General features: G+C 38.4%; 1 protein-coding gene across 1 annotated transcript in view; it reads right to left on the minus strand.

Annotated features, from left to right (window-relative positions):
• Positions 1 to 15,759, minus strand: part of ACER3 (alkaline ceramidase 3) — a 183,527-nt gene that overhangs the window by 122,685 nt on the left and 45,083 nt on the right. The window lies entirely within an intron of this gene.

Raw genomic sequence — 15,759 nt, forward strand, 5'->3', positions numbered from 1 at the left:
CTCAGCGGCCATGGCTCACGGGCCCAGCCGCTCCGCGGCATGTGGGATCTTCCCGGACCGGGGCACCAGCCCGTGTCCCCTGCATCAGCAGGCGGACTCTCAACCACTGCACCACCAGGGAAGCCCTGAAGACATTTTTTTCTCAAGTCAGACTGACAGCTTGAACCTGTAACTGCCACTGTGATGCTACACATATAATTTACAATAACCTCAACACATGTCACATACCTAGATACAAATCTAACAAAAGATGTGCAAGACATAATACTAATATCAATAAAACTCCCAACAGGTTTTTTGGGTACAAATAGATAAACTGACTCTAAACTTTATATGAAAATTTAGAAGGCCAAGAAGAGCCAAGACAATCTTGAGCAACAAAACTAGAATATTTATACTACTAGATATCAAGACCTATTAGGAAGGACAGATAAACAAAACAGTAGAACAGATAAGATTCTAAGAACAAACTAACATTTACAGTCACCTGATTTATGACAAACATGACCCTGCAGTGCAGTATGAAAAGGACAGTCTTTTCAATAAAGGGCACTGGATCAACTGGATATTTACACGGGAAAAAAATGAATCTGGACCCCAACCTCACACTTCTTATACAAAAATAAATTCCAGATGTACTGCAGATCTAAATGTGAAAGGTAAAACAGTATAATCTTTAGAAGAAAACATGGGAGAACATCTTCACAACCTTGGAGTGGCAAAGAATTTTTCAATAGGACACAAAAAGGATGAACCACAAAAGCAAAAAGACTAAAAATGTCAAGAAGCTAAGACAATAAAATCAAGAAGAATAAAAGGTTGTTTTTATTTTTATTTATTTATTGGCTGCTTTGGGTCTTCGTTGCTGCGCGTGGGCTTTCTCTAGTTGCGGTGAGCGGGGGCTACTCTTCATTGCGGTGTGCGGGCTTCTCACTGTGGTGGCTTCTCTTGTTGCGGAGCACAGGCTCTAGGCACGCAGGCTTCAGTCGTTGTGGCATGTGGGCTCAGTAGTTTGTGGCTTGGGGGCTCTAGAGTGCAGGCTCAGTAGTTGTGGCGCACGGGCTTAGTTGCTCCACGGCATGTGGGATCTTCCCGGACCAGGGCTTGAACCCGTGTCCCCTGCATTGGCAGGCAGATTCTTAACCACTACGCCACCAGGGAAGCCCAAAAGGTTGTTTTTTAAAAAGTTGATTTAAAGAAAACTAGATGCAAAATTGCTTTGTAAATAAGGAGATATATGCATACTAGCTAATTTAACTTTACTGATCAAAAAGAATGCACAAAAAATTATCATGGACTGAAAATTTTTGGTTAAAAAGTGCTATCAGCCTGGGTCCAATCAGGAGCGATAAGCCACAGAGTAATTTGAACAAGAAAAGATTACTATAAGGAATCATTAACTATAAGAGGGAACTGGAGTAATGAGAGATTGGCTAGTAGTAAGTAAAGAGAACTCTACAGAATATAGAAAGAGCAGATGTAAGCAACAGCCACTACTCCTAAGATGGAGACAGAACACTAAAAGAAGAGGTCTCAGCCAGGGCTGAGATGCAGACCCTGTGGGAGAGGGCATGACCACAGCTCAACAAATAGCAGAGAAGTTGCCGTGATGCCACCCCTGCTGACCTCAGTGAAAATCCACCCTTAGGAACTTGTCTTTAATCTGCCCTCTGGGATGCGGGGGGAAAAGCTGATCACCTGGAGTGGGGAGCTACTGGCCACTGGGTGCTGCTGACTGCAGTCATGCGTGAGCTGGCACTGGAGAAGCTGGGCAAACTTCAGGATCTGGGCATTGTATGAGACAGAGGCTGGATGAACCACTGGCATTGCAAGAGCCAGGCACTTAAGAAGCCACCAAGCCAGCACACAACAACCACGACGGAAAACTCTACCTCTTGCAATGTCTCTCCACCGCCCTCTACTGACAAAGCTTAACATCCGGCTAGTTGGCAAAGGAAACAAATTTAAAGGGCCCAAGTCCATTTTTCACAGAGCATGAGATAAATGATCAATTTGGAGCAGAGAGGGAATAAATTGTTAACTATTACTGATAACAACTATAAAACCTGTTTTTACCAAAACATATGTTTATCATTGCTGGGCCAAACTATGCTTGATGAGGGTTCCCCAAGCACCAAAATGAGAGTCTTAAGATGGTAAAGTGATGGCTTTTTCTCTTCTTTTTTTCATATTTTCTACAATGTGGTTATATTGCTCTTATAATTTAAAATTAAAATATTAATAATATAAGGGAATGATAGAAAATAAAGGCTAAATTTCTTCTATAAGAGTTTAATTGAGTTTGGGGTGCTTCTAGAAGATTCAATTAAAACAGGGTTTTTTCCAGAAATGAAAACTAGAGATTCATTCATATACCACACAGTAGTGTACTAAAACTTTAAAGTGAGAAAAATCTTTTTTTTCTACAGGGAATCCTGTTTTGATATGGACTTATGGGATTTTTAAAAAAATCTGAAAACCATATTTTTATACTCCCAAACACAATATCTCTGAATTCTCCCCTCAGTACAAATTATGGATGAAGCTGATGACATTTCAATAATTTCAAGATTTCTTAACAGGTAAAGCCATCTTTTAGCAAGTGAAAAGAAAACTCAAATATCAAAAATATAAGAAAGAAGGTCAGGGGAAAAAGGTAATGTGCAAAAGAGTAAGTTTGAAACAACTCTGAATGAAGATACAGTAGGAAGATGTTTGCCTCAGCCTGACAGTAGGTGGAGCTAGTGTGCTCAGCAATCTTAAAAGTGCTCCCAAGTTTGGAAAAATACATAGAGCCCTGGGGCAACCAGGTAGACAATTTAGAGCTCAGTTGTATTTACAATTGTGTAACCACCACCCCAAAAAATAGTAGCATTAAAACCTGGTTAGCTGAGAAAGTGATCTATACTGCTTCATTGCCACTGTGATGATCCCTCCTGCACAGTCAGCAAATGAGCTAGATGAAAGCAGTAACTGGTTTGAGACTGAAAGCAACCCAGTACTTTCCCCAAAGCAAGTTCATTTTGTCAAATATTTTACTGTTTATGCAAGTGCTCAAATAATGTTAAAGATTCCCAGAACTTCAGAGTCTTTGGAGCTAGAAAAAGACATGGAGATCATCTAATTTAATCTCCTCAATTATAGAAGGCAACATTGTGTTCATACCTACTACCACTTTTTAGCTGTGTGAAGAGGGCAACTTATTTATGCTTAAGCCTTAGTTTCCTGACCTATAAAAAGGGGAAAAATACTTTTTAAATAATTAAAATGATGAAAATAAATATGACCAAATAACACATGTAAAGATTATTTCTGATATGAGAAAGATCCACTGAACATTATATAGGAACTTCCACAATCGTGCTATGTTAAGAATTAAGTGCTGCCTGGGAATTGCCTTGGTACTTGGATCAGCTCAACAGCTGTCACAAGGGAGAAAGTTTGTCTTCCAATCCAGACCAATAACAAGGAAAGTTGAGTACTCTTATTCACTAAGTTAAAAAAAAAATTATATACATGCATGTTATAGTACTAGGAGCTCCTTAGCATCTTTTAATTAAGATAGATATCAGAATAAAAACAGGAAACTATTATAGGTATGTCTTACTTTAAAAAGTGATAAACAGGGCTTCCCTGGTGGCGCAGTGGTTGAGGGTCCGCCTGCCAATGCAGGGGACACGGGTTCGATCCCTGGTCTGGGAAGATTCCCACATGCCGCCAAGCAACTAAGCCCGTGTGCCACAACTACTGAGCCTGCGCTCTAGAGCCCACAAGCCACAACTACTGAGCCCGCGCATCACAACTACTGAAGCCCGTGTGCCTAGAGCCCATGCTTTGCAACAAGAGAAGCACTGCAATGAGTAGCCCCTGCTCACTGCAACTAGAGAAAGCCCGTGTGCAGCAATGAAGACCCAACACAGCCAAAAATAAATAAGTAAATAAATTTATTTTTTAAAAAAAACCACAAATAACAAATGTTGGTGAGGATGTGGAGAAAAGGGAACCCCCATACACTGTTGGTGAAAATGTAAATTAGTGCAGCCACTGTGGAAAACAGTATAGTGGTTCCTCAAAACAACTAAAAATAGAACCACCATATGACCCAGCAGTTCCACTCCTGGGTATGTGTCTGAAAAAAAGGAAACATTAATTTGAAAAGATACACACACCCCAATGTTCATGGCAGCATTATTTACAATTGCAAAGATATGTAAGCAACCTAAGTGTCTATCAACAAATGAATGGATAAAGAAGATGTGGGAGTTCCCTGGTGGCTAGTGGTCAGGATTCCAGGCTTTCACTTCTGTGGCCTGGGTTCAATTCCTGGTCGAGAAACTGAGATCCCACAAGCTGAGCAGCTCAGCCCAAATAAATAAGATGTGAGATACATGCACGTGCACACACACACACTAAAATACTACTCAGCCATAAAAAAAGAATGAAATTCTGACATTTGCAACAACATGGACAGACTTGGAGCGTTATTATGCTAAGTGAAATAAGTCAGAGAAAGACAAATACTTATGACTTCACTTATATGTGGAATCTAAAAAACAAAACAAATGAACAAACATAACTAAACAGAAACAGACTCACAGATAAGAGAACAAAAAGGTGGTTGCCAGGGGGAGAGGGATTGGTGAGGGAGATCAAGAGGTACAAATTTCCAGTTACAAAATAAATGAGTCACAGGTATGAAATGTACAGTGTGGTGAATACAGCTAATAATTATGTAATACCTTTGTATGGTGACAGATGGTAACTAGACTTATTGTGATCATTCTGAAATGTCTAGAAATAATCAAATCATTATGTTGTGTACCAGGAACTAACATAGTGTTGTAGGTCAATTATACTTCAAAAAACAAATTCATAGAAAAAGAGATCAGATTTTGGTTACCCACAGGTGGTGGGCAGTGGGAGGCAGAATTGGATGAAGGTAATAAAAAGGTACAAACTTCCAGTTATACGATAACTGTATTATAATAGTACTAGTGATGTAACATACAACATGATAAATATAATTAGCACTGCTGTATATCACATATGAAAGTTGTTCAGAGAATAAATCCTAAGAGTTCTCATCACAAGGAAAAAGATTTTTCTATTTCTTTAATTTTGTATCTCTATGTGATGATGGATATTCACTAAATTTATTGTGGTAATCATTTCATGAGGTACGGAAGTCAAATCATTATGCTGTATACCTTAAACTTATACAGCGTTGTATATCAATTATATCTTAATAAAACTGGAAGATAAAAATAAAGAAAAAATATTACCTGAACGATGAACAATTTTTTAAAATGTGTCACTGTCTTCTTTCATCTATAAATAGAGACCTATCATTTTAACAAATGATCATATAGTATTACATTTTATGGATATATTATAATTTATGTAATCAATCCCTTATTGGTGGACAGTTATGTTATTTCCAGGTTTTTACTTCAGAACAAAAATGCTGTAAACATCTGTATTAGTATCCTAGGGCTACCATAACAAATTACCACAAACTGGGTGACTTAAAACAACAAAAATTTATTCTTCGGGAGGCCAGAAGTCAGAAATCAAGGTGTTAGTAGGGCTGGTTCCTTCTGAAGGCTCTGAGGGAAAATCTGTCCCATACTTTTCTCTTAGCTTGCGGCTGCTGCTGGCAATTCTTGGCGTTACTTGGCTTGTAGACACATCACTCCAATCTCACCCTCATCTTCACAGCTTTCTTGTCTCTCTGTCTCTGTGTGTTTTCTTCGTATAAAACTATCAGTCACTGGACATAGAACCCACTCTAAATCCAGTATGACTTCATCTCAAGATCTTTAAGTAATTATATCTACAAGGACCCTATTTCCACATAAGGTCACATTCCAAGGTTCCAGATAGACATAAACATCGGGGAGATACCTTTCAAGCCACTACAACCTTGAACATATTTGTTTATTCATTTTATTAAGTTCACAGGATGAATTTCTAGGAGTAGAATCTTCTCTTGGAGAAAGTGTCCAGCTTCCTTTTAGTGTTGGCTCCCTAGCCCCTTCTGGAGTAGGTAATGGGAGGTTACAAGATCTTCCCCGTTCCCTCATCCCCCCAGACAAATCTCACACTAATTCCAGACTTTTTGACTGAAAAATTAAAATTAGGACTCAACTAAAAGCAACACTCTTTTGGATACTTGTACTGAAAGGTAGTATAAAGCTAAAGTCAAAACATCCGTATTTAGGCGAAGTGTATAATGAAGCAGAGAAAGCTGTTCTGAGGAAAAGGGCAGGTGGGCAGAGAGTAGCAGACATGACACACCATATAGTAGCAGACACTGTAGAGAGTAACCTTAAAAACTATAAAAAACTTTACGGCTCTAAAAATAGTTTTTATGAATATAATGGCACTATATGTCCATTGGAAAAAAAACTGGAAAACATAGAAATATAAAATCAAAATCATGCATAAGCCTTCCACCATACTGTTAATATTTTTATGTATTTCCACCTAATTAAAATAAATTTAGAATTGTACAATAATTTAGAATCATACTATAACTTCAATAGTACTGAATGCCAATTTTCGTACTTAACATTAGCACGTGAGTATTCATCCATGTAACTTAATAATCTTGAAAATAATAATTTGGATGGCAGTATAATGTTCTACCATATGATAATCACTTTATTAATCATTTTACTTGTGGGTACATTACACAACACAACCAAACTGCTTTCCAGAATGGTTGGAACAAGCGTTCTCCTATTAGCAATGTGTAAGGCTGAGTGGCTCACAGTATAACCCTAAAATTGAACAATATAATGTCTTATATAAGAGGTGAAAAATTATATATCATTATATTTCTTTGGGTTACTGAATTACTTTTATGTTTATTCATTTTTCTTTTTATTAATAGTATATTTTATGAAATGTTTATTCAGGTTATTTAACCACCTTAAGGCTTAATCTTCTCATACGTAGATTAGGTTCAATACCTATCGTTATGATGATAAAATACTGCAAAAGTAAACTGAGTAGGTATACAATAAATGTTAGTTCCCTTCCTAAGATTTTATTCTATAATAAGATAAACAGTTTTATTCTAACAAGGTAAAAGAGTTTAGAAAAATATACAACTATAAATCATTTGTTTGAAAAAACAGTAATAGATTCACTGGAATTACATGTAATCTTTAAAAAAAAGAATAAGAAATGGTTATCTGTGAAAATTATAGTTTGTATACCATGATAAGCAACAATAGTTTTATAAAACTGGACATTGTGGGCTTATTTCCTTAGATTCAAAAATAATCTTGTGTGGGCTTCCCTGGTGGCGCAGTGGTTGAGAGTCCGCCTGCTGATACAGGGGATGCGGGTTTGTGCCCCGGTCTGGGAGGATCCCACATGCCGCGGAGCGGCTAGGCCCGTGAGCCATGGCCGTTGAGCCTGCGCGTCTGGAGCATGTGCTCCACAACGGGAGAGGCCGCAACAGTGAGAGAGGCCCGCGTACCGCAAAAATAAATAAATAAATAAAAATTTAAAAATAATCTTGTGGACTTCCCTGGCGGTCCAGTGGTTAAGCCTCTGCACTTCCAATGCAAGGGGCACAGGTTTGATCCCTGGTCGGGGAACTAGGATCCTGCATGCTACACAGCGAAAAAATTTTAAAAATTAAAAATAAAATCTTGTAAATCTGAACAGTTAAAAATCAAGATGAAAAAAAAAAGTCATGAAGAGCCTAGGGGTAGGATGGGAATAAAACAGAGACCTACTAGAGCATGGCCTTGAGGATATGGGGAGGGGGAAGGGTAAGCTGTGACAAAGTGAGAGAGTGGCATGGACATATATATACACTACCAAACGTGGGGTGGATAGCTAGTGGGAAGCAGCCGCATGGCACAGGGAGATCTGCTAGGTGGTTTGTAACCACCTAGAGGGGTGGGATAGGGAGGGTGGGAGACGCAAGAGGGAAGAGATATGGGAACATATGTATATGTGTAACTGATTCACTTTGCTGTGAAGCAGAAACTAACACACCATTGTAAAGCAATTATACTCCAATAAAGATGTTAAAAAAAAATCAAGATGAAGACAAATAAATGCACTCAAGAAAGTCACCAGATGAGTATGTTATCCTTGTTGCCAACAATATGAAAGAGGCAACCACAGAAACAGAGACATAATCACACCAGCAGCAAGTCCACTAATAACAAGTTAGCTAAATAGCACAGGTTTCACAATAGATTCATTTGAAATAGTGTCCGGTGAGTTGTAATTTACACAAAGACTTTCAAGTGCAGAAGAAATAACTGAATAATAACACAAAAGTTGCTAGACTGGGAGTATTGTATCTCTCATAATAACTGGTTCTTGGCCCAATGTATTTTAAAGAATGTTTGTTTCCTGAATTTGTACCTCAGAGTATCCCTTCGAATTATGGTTTTCTCCAGATATATGGCCAGGAGTGGGATTGTTGGATCATATGGTAGCTCTATTTTTAGTTTATTAAGGAATCTCCATACTGTTCTCCACAGTGGCTGTACCAGTTTACATTCCCACCAACAGTGTAGGAGGGTTCCCTTTTCCCCACACCCTCTCCAGCATTTATTATTTGTAGATTTTTTTATGATGGCCATTCTAACCAGTGTGAGGTAATACCTCATTGTAGTTTTGATTTGCATTTCTCTAATAATTAGTGATGTTGAACATCTTTTCATGTGCCTCTTGGCCATCAGTATGTCTTCTTTGGAGAAACGTCTATTTAGCTCTTCTGCCCATTTTTGATTGGGTTGTTTGTTTTTTTGATATTGACCTGCATGAGCTGTTTGTATATTTTGGAGATTAATCCCTCGTCGGTCACTTCATTTGCAAATATTTTCTCCCATTCTGTGGGTTGTCTTTTTGTTGAACATCTTTTCATGTGCCTCTTGGCCATCAGTATGTCTTCTTTGGAGAAACGTCTATTTAGCTCTTCTGCCCATTTTTGATTGGGTTGTTTGTTTTTTTGATATTGACCTGCATGAGCTGTTTGTATATTTTGGAGATTAATCCCTCGTCGGTCACTTCATTTGCAAATATTTTCTCCCATTCTGTGGGTTTTCTTTTTGTTTTGTTGATGGCTTCCTTTGCCAAGCAAAAGCTTTTAAGTTTAATTAGGTCCCATTTGTTTATTTTTGTTTTTATTTTCATTACTCTTGGAGGTGGATCAAAAAAGATCTTGCTGTGATTTATGTCAGAGAGTGTTCTGCCTATGTTTTCCTCCAAGAGTTTTATAGTATCCGGTCTTACATTTAGGTTTTTAAACCATTTTAAGTTTATTTTTGCGTATGGTGTTAGGGAATGTTCTTTTGTTTTTTGTTTTTTAGAGCAGTTTTAGGTTTTATAACAAACTTGAGAGGGAGGTACAGAGTTTTCCCATGTGCTCCCTGCCCCCCACATGTAAGGCCTCCCCCATTATCCACATTGCTCACTGGAATGGTACATTTCTTACCAAAAATAAATCTACATTGACACATCATAACACAGAGTAATTTTAGGGCAGTAAAAGTACTTTGTATGATATTATAATGATGGATATATGTCATTATACATTTTTCCAAGCCCCCAGAATGTACAATGCCAAGAGTAAAACCTAAGATTAACTATGGACTTTGGGTGATTATGATGTGTCAATGCAGAAAATGTTCCAAGTTCATTATTTTACATGTAGCTGTCTAGTTTTCCAAACACCACTTATTGAAGAGACTGTCTTTTCTCCATTGTATAATCCTGCCCCACCAATAGTTTTTATTAATAAAAATTATAATTGAGAGATCCATTAGATAAAGGATGCTCTAGATCATTCCTTTAAATTGCTGTATAGTATGCTATCACAGGTATATACCAAATTTTATGTATCTATTCTCATACCAATGGACATTCTAGGATGTTTCCTATGTTTTTCTATTAAACAGTATTTCGGTGAAATCCTTATTTATGTACATTTATACAGGTGTCTTGCTTTATGCTTTATACACATATGCAAGAATCTTTCTGGTTGGGGGAGAAGAAAAGGAAAAGAAGAAAGGGATGGAAAGGGGTCCTAGCTTATCACAGGAGGCAGAAGGTCAATGGACAAAGGATGAGAATGCTCACTGGAGTAGAGTTCCTTTACATCCATGTTCACTGTCACTGCCATATTTCAGGCCCTTACCTTGAAGTGTATGACAAAAAGTAAAGTAAGTGAAAACTTAAAGAACAATGCATGCTAAGAGTATTATCTTACAAGCAGGGAGTCAACAGATATTGTTTCACTTTTTTTTTTTTTGCGGTACGCGGGCCTCTCACTGTTGCGGCCTCTCCCGTTGCGGAGCACAGGCTCCGGACGCGCAGGCTCAGCGGCCATGGCTCACGGGCCCAGCCGCTCCGCGGCATGTGGGATCTTCCCAGACCGGGGCATGAACCCGTGTCCCCTGCATCGGCAGGTGGACTCTCAACCACTGCGCCACCAGGGAAGCCCCTTTTTGTTTGTTTGTTTCACTTTTGATAGAGAAATGTCGGTTCAATTTTTCTTAATTTAAAGGTAAACTTTTCTTTTTATTAGCATGTAAGTATTCATTATATTCATTAAGTGAGAAAAATCACATCAAAATCATTACATAATGCATAATCATATTTTCATTTTTAATTTATAGCAAATAATTAACTGGTCTTAAGAGATTTTCCATGAGGCCACAGGTATGGGATGAGGGTGGGATGGTGAAGCAGTAGGAGCTGGTACCATGGAATCTAAGACACCTGCTTGTGCAGTTTAATTGTGCGTCATGGACCTGCTTGGGTCAGGTCCCACATTTACCAATTTCATTTTATAACATAATGCTGGGCAGAGTGATTACTGGTGCTTTTCATTTTCTTTTTCTGCTTCTTTATATTTTTTTTAATTTTTCCTTCACAATATTTTGAAGAGTTAAAGTATTTGTTTGTTTGAATACTTCCCCAAGTCTACTATGAGCTCCACAAAGACTTTACCACTGTTTCTATCAGGCTTAGCATTGTGCCTGGCATACTGAAAGTAATCAATTAATATTTGCTGACTAATTAAAAATGTTCTACAATAGGAAAATAATTACTTTCTAATAAGAAAAACAAGAACAGTTGTTTTCACAAAGAAAATTCATATGAACATAATATGAATTTTTATTATTTAAAAAAAAATTTAACGTCTTTATTAGAGTATAATTGCTTTACACTGTTGCGTTAGTTTCTGCTGTAAAACGTATAATGAAGTGAATCAGCTATATGTATACATACATCCCCATATCCCCTCCCTCTACGTCTCCCTCCCACCCTCCCTATCCCACCCCTCTAGGTAGTCACAAAGCACTGATCTGATCTCCCTGTGCTATGTGGCTGCTTCTCACTAGCCAATTATTTTACATTTGGTAGTATATATAAGTCCACGCCACTCTCTCACATCGTCCCAGCTTACCCTTCCCCCTCCCCATGTCCTCAAGTCCATTCTCTACGTCTGCGTCTTTATTCCTGTCCTGCCCCTAGGCTCTTCAGAACCATTTTTTTTTAGAGTCCATATATATGTGTTAGCATACGGTATTTGCTTTTCTCTTTCTGACGTACTTCACTCTGTATGACAGACTCTAGGTCCATCCACCTCACTGCAAATAACTCAATTTCTTTTCTTTTTATGGCTGAGTAATATTCCATTGTATATATGGCCCACATCTTCTTTATCCATTCATAATTCGATGGACACAATATCAATTTTTAAAATGTAACATACCAGAAACTTGTGGAGCCTGAACCAAGATGGTGGAGTAGAAGGACACGCTCTCACTCCCTCTTGTGAGAACACCAGAATCACAACTAACTGCTGAACAATCATTGACAGGAAGACACTGGTACTCACCAAAAAAGGTACCCCACATCCAAAGACAAAGGAGAAGTCACAATGAGACAGTAGTTGGGGCACAATCACAATAAAATCAAATCACATAACTGCTGGGTGGGTGACTCACAAACTGGAGAACACGTACCACAGAAGTCCACCCACTGGAGGGAAGGTTCTGAGCCCCACGTCAGGCTTCTGAACCTGGGGGTCCGAAAACAGGAGGAGGAATTCCTACAGAATCAGACTTTGAAGGCTAGAGGGATTTGCTTGCAGGACTCTGACAGGACTGGGGGAAACAGAGACTCCACTCTTGGAGGACACATACAAAGTACTGTGTACATCAGGACCCAGGGGAAGGAGCAGTGAACCATAGAGACTGAACTAGACCTACCTGCTAGTGCTGGAAGGTCTCCGGCAGAGGCGGGTGGTGGCTGTGGCTCACTGTGGGGACAAGGACACTGGCAGCAGAAGTTCTGGGAAGTACTCTTTGGCGGGAGCCCTCCCAGAGTCTGCCATTAGCCCCACCAAAGAGCCTGCAGGCTCCAGTGTTGGGTCACCTCAGGCCAAACAGCCAACAGGGAGGGAACCCAGCCCCACCCATCAACAGACAAGCAGATTAAAGTTTTACTGAGCTCTGCCCACCACAGCAACAGCCAGCTCTACTGACCATCAGTCCCTCCCATCAGGAAACTTGCACAAGCCTCTTAGATAGCCTCACCCACCAGAGGGCAGACAGCAGAAGCAAGAACTACAATCCTACAGCCTATGGGACAAAAAACACACTCACAGAAAGATAGACAAGATGAAAAGGCAGAGGGCTACATACCAGATGAAGGAACAAGATAAAACCCCAGAAAAACAACTAAATGAACTGGAGATAGGCAACCTTCCAGAAAAAGAATTCAGAATAATGATAGTGAAGATGATCCAAGACCTCGGGAAAAGAATGGAGGCAAAGATCGAGAAAATGCAAGAAATGTTCAATGAAGACCTAGAAGAATTAAAGAACAAACAAACACAGATGAACAATACAAAAACTGAAATGAAAACTACCCTAGAAGGAATCAATAGCAGAATACTGAGGCAGAAGAACAGATAAGCGACCTGGAAGAGAGAATGCTGGAATTCACTGCTGCGGAACAGAATAAAGAAAAAAGAATGAAAAGAAATGAAGACAGCCTAATAGACCTCTGGGACAACATTAAACACAACAACATTCGCATTATAGGAGTCCCAGAAGGAGAAGAGAGAGAGAAACGACCTGAGAAAACATTTGAAGAGATTATAGTCAAAAACTGTCCTAACATGGGAAATAGCCACCCAAGTCCAGGAAGCGCAGAGAGTCCATACAGGATAAACCCAAGAAGAAACATGCCAAGACACAAAATAATCAAACTGGCAAAAATTAAAGACAAAGAAAAATTATTGAAAGCAGCAAGGGAAGAACAACAAATAACATACAACGGAACTCCCATAAGGTTAACAGCTGGTTTCTCCACAGAAACTCTACAAGCCAGAAAGAGTGGCATGATATAATTAAAGTGATGAAAGGGAAGAACCTACAACCAAGATTACTCTACCCAGCAAGGATCTCATTCAGATTCGATGGAGAAATCAAAAGCTTTACAGACAAGCAAAAGCTAAGAGAATTCAGCACCACCAAACCAGCTCTACAACAAATGCTAAAGGAACTTCTCTAAGTAGGAAACACAAGAGAAGAAAAGGACCTACAAAAACAAACCCAAAACAATTAAGAAAATGGTCATAGGAACATACATATTGATAATTAGCTCAAACGTGAATGGATTAAAAGCTCCAATCAATAGACACAGGCTTGCTGAACAGATACACAAACAAGACCCATATATATGCTGTCTACAAGAGACCCACTTCAGACCTAGGGACATAGAGAGACTGAAAGTGAGAGGATGAAAACAGATATTCCATGAAAATGGAAATCAAAAGAAAGCTGGAGTAGCAATACTCATATCAGATAAAATAGACTTTAAAAAAAAGAATATTACAAGAGACAAGGAAGGACACTGCTGAATGGATACAAAGAAAAGACCCATATGTATGCTGTCTACAGAGGCCCACTTCAGACCTAGGGACACATATAGACTGAAAGTGAGGGGATAGGAATAGATATTCCATGCAAATGGAAATCAAAAGAAAGCTGGAGTAGCAATACTCATATCAGATAAAATAGACTTTAAAATAAAGAATGGTACAAGAGACAAGGAAGGACACTGCATAATGATCAAGGGAACAATCCAAGAAGAAAATATAGCAATTATATATATATATGCCCCCAACATAGGAGCACCTCAATACATAAGGCAACTGCTAACAGCTATAAAAGAGGAAATCAACAGTAACACAATAATAGTGGGGGACTTTAACACCTCACTTACACCAATGGACAGATCATCCAAAATGAAAATTAAAAAAGGAAACAGAAGCTTAAAATAACACAATGAACCAGACAAATTTAATTGATATTTATAGGACATTCCATCCAAAAACAGCAGATTACACTTTCTTCTCAAGTGCGCACAGAACATTCCAATTTCCCACTGAAAAAGTGTTACTTTTTAACCTACACTGCAGTTTAGATTTCAAATTTAAAAAACAAACATGGGAAGCAAAAGAAAAAAAATAAATGAAAAAGAAGAATTCATAGATCAAGGGCTCAGTGACTTACATAGAAGATGGCTTACATCATGAGGATGACATGAGGCTCAGAGTGAACACACACTCAAGTGCTATTAGCTGGAAGGCATCAACTCAAAGAATCTCCAGAAGATCCCTTTGTATGCATTTAACCTTGCTAGTGATATATAAACTTTGTATTTTCATGCATAAAGCTTAGTATGTTCTAAATCCCAAAATTGATAAACCATTAGCCAGACTCATCAAGAAAAAGAGGGAGAGGATTCAAATCAATAAAATTAAAAATGAAAAACAAGAAGTTACAACAGACACCACAGAAGTACAAAGCATACTAACAGACTGCTACAAGCAACTCTATGCCAATAATATGGACAACCTGGAAAAAACAGACAAATTCTTAGAAAGTTATAAGCTTCCAGGACTGAACCAGGAAGAAACAGAAAATATGAACAGATCAGTCGCAAGTAATGAGATTGAAACTGTGATAAAAAATCTTCCAACAAACAAAAGTCCAGGACCAGATGGCTTCACACGTGAATTATATCAAACATTTAGAGAAGAGCTAACAACCTTCCTTCTCAAACTCTTCCAAAATATTGCGGAGGAAGGAACATTCCCAAATTTGTTCTATGAAGCCACCATCACCCTGATACCAAAACCAGACAGATACTACAAAAAAAGAAAATTACAGACCAATATCACTGATGAATATAGATGTAAATATCCTCAACAAAATACTAGCAAACAGAATCCAACAACACATTAAAAGGATCATACACCATGATCAAGTGGGATTTATTCCAGGGATGCAAGGATTCTTCAATATATGCAAATCAATCAATGTGATACACCATATTAACAAATTGAAGAAGAAAAACCATATGATCATCTCAATAGATGCAGAAAAAGCTTTTGACAAAATTCAAAACCAACTTATGATAAAAACTCTCCAGAAAGTGGGCATAGAGGGAACCTACCTCAACGTAATAATGGCCATATACGACAAACCCACAGCAAACGTCATTCTCAATGATGAAAAACTGAAAGCATTTCCTCTAAGATCAGGAACGAGACAAGGATGTCCACTCTCACCACTATCATTCAACATAGTTTTGGAAGTCCTAGCCATGGCAATCAGAGAAGAAAAAGAAATAAAAGGAATACAAATTGGAAAAGAAGAAGTAAAACTGTCACTGTTTGCAGATGACATGATACTATACATA

Source organism: Physeter macrocephalus, chromosome 16, assembly GCF_002837175.3.
Source record: "Physeter macrocephalus isolate SW-GA chromosome 16, ASM283717v5, whole genome shotgun sequence".
NCBI classification, from domain to species: Eukaryota; Metazoa; Chordata; class Mammalia; order Artiodactyla; family Physeteridae; genus Physeter; species Physeter macrocephalus.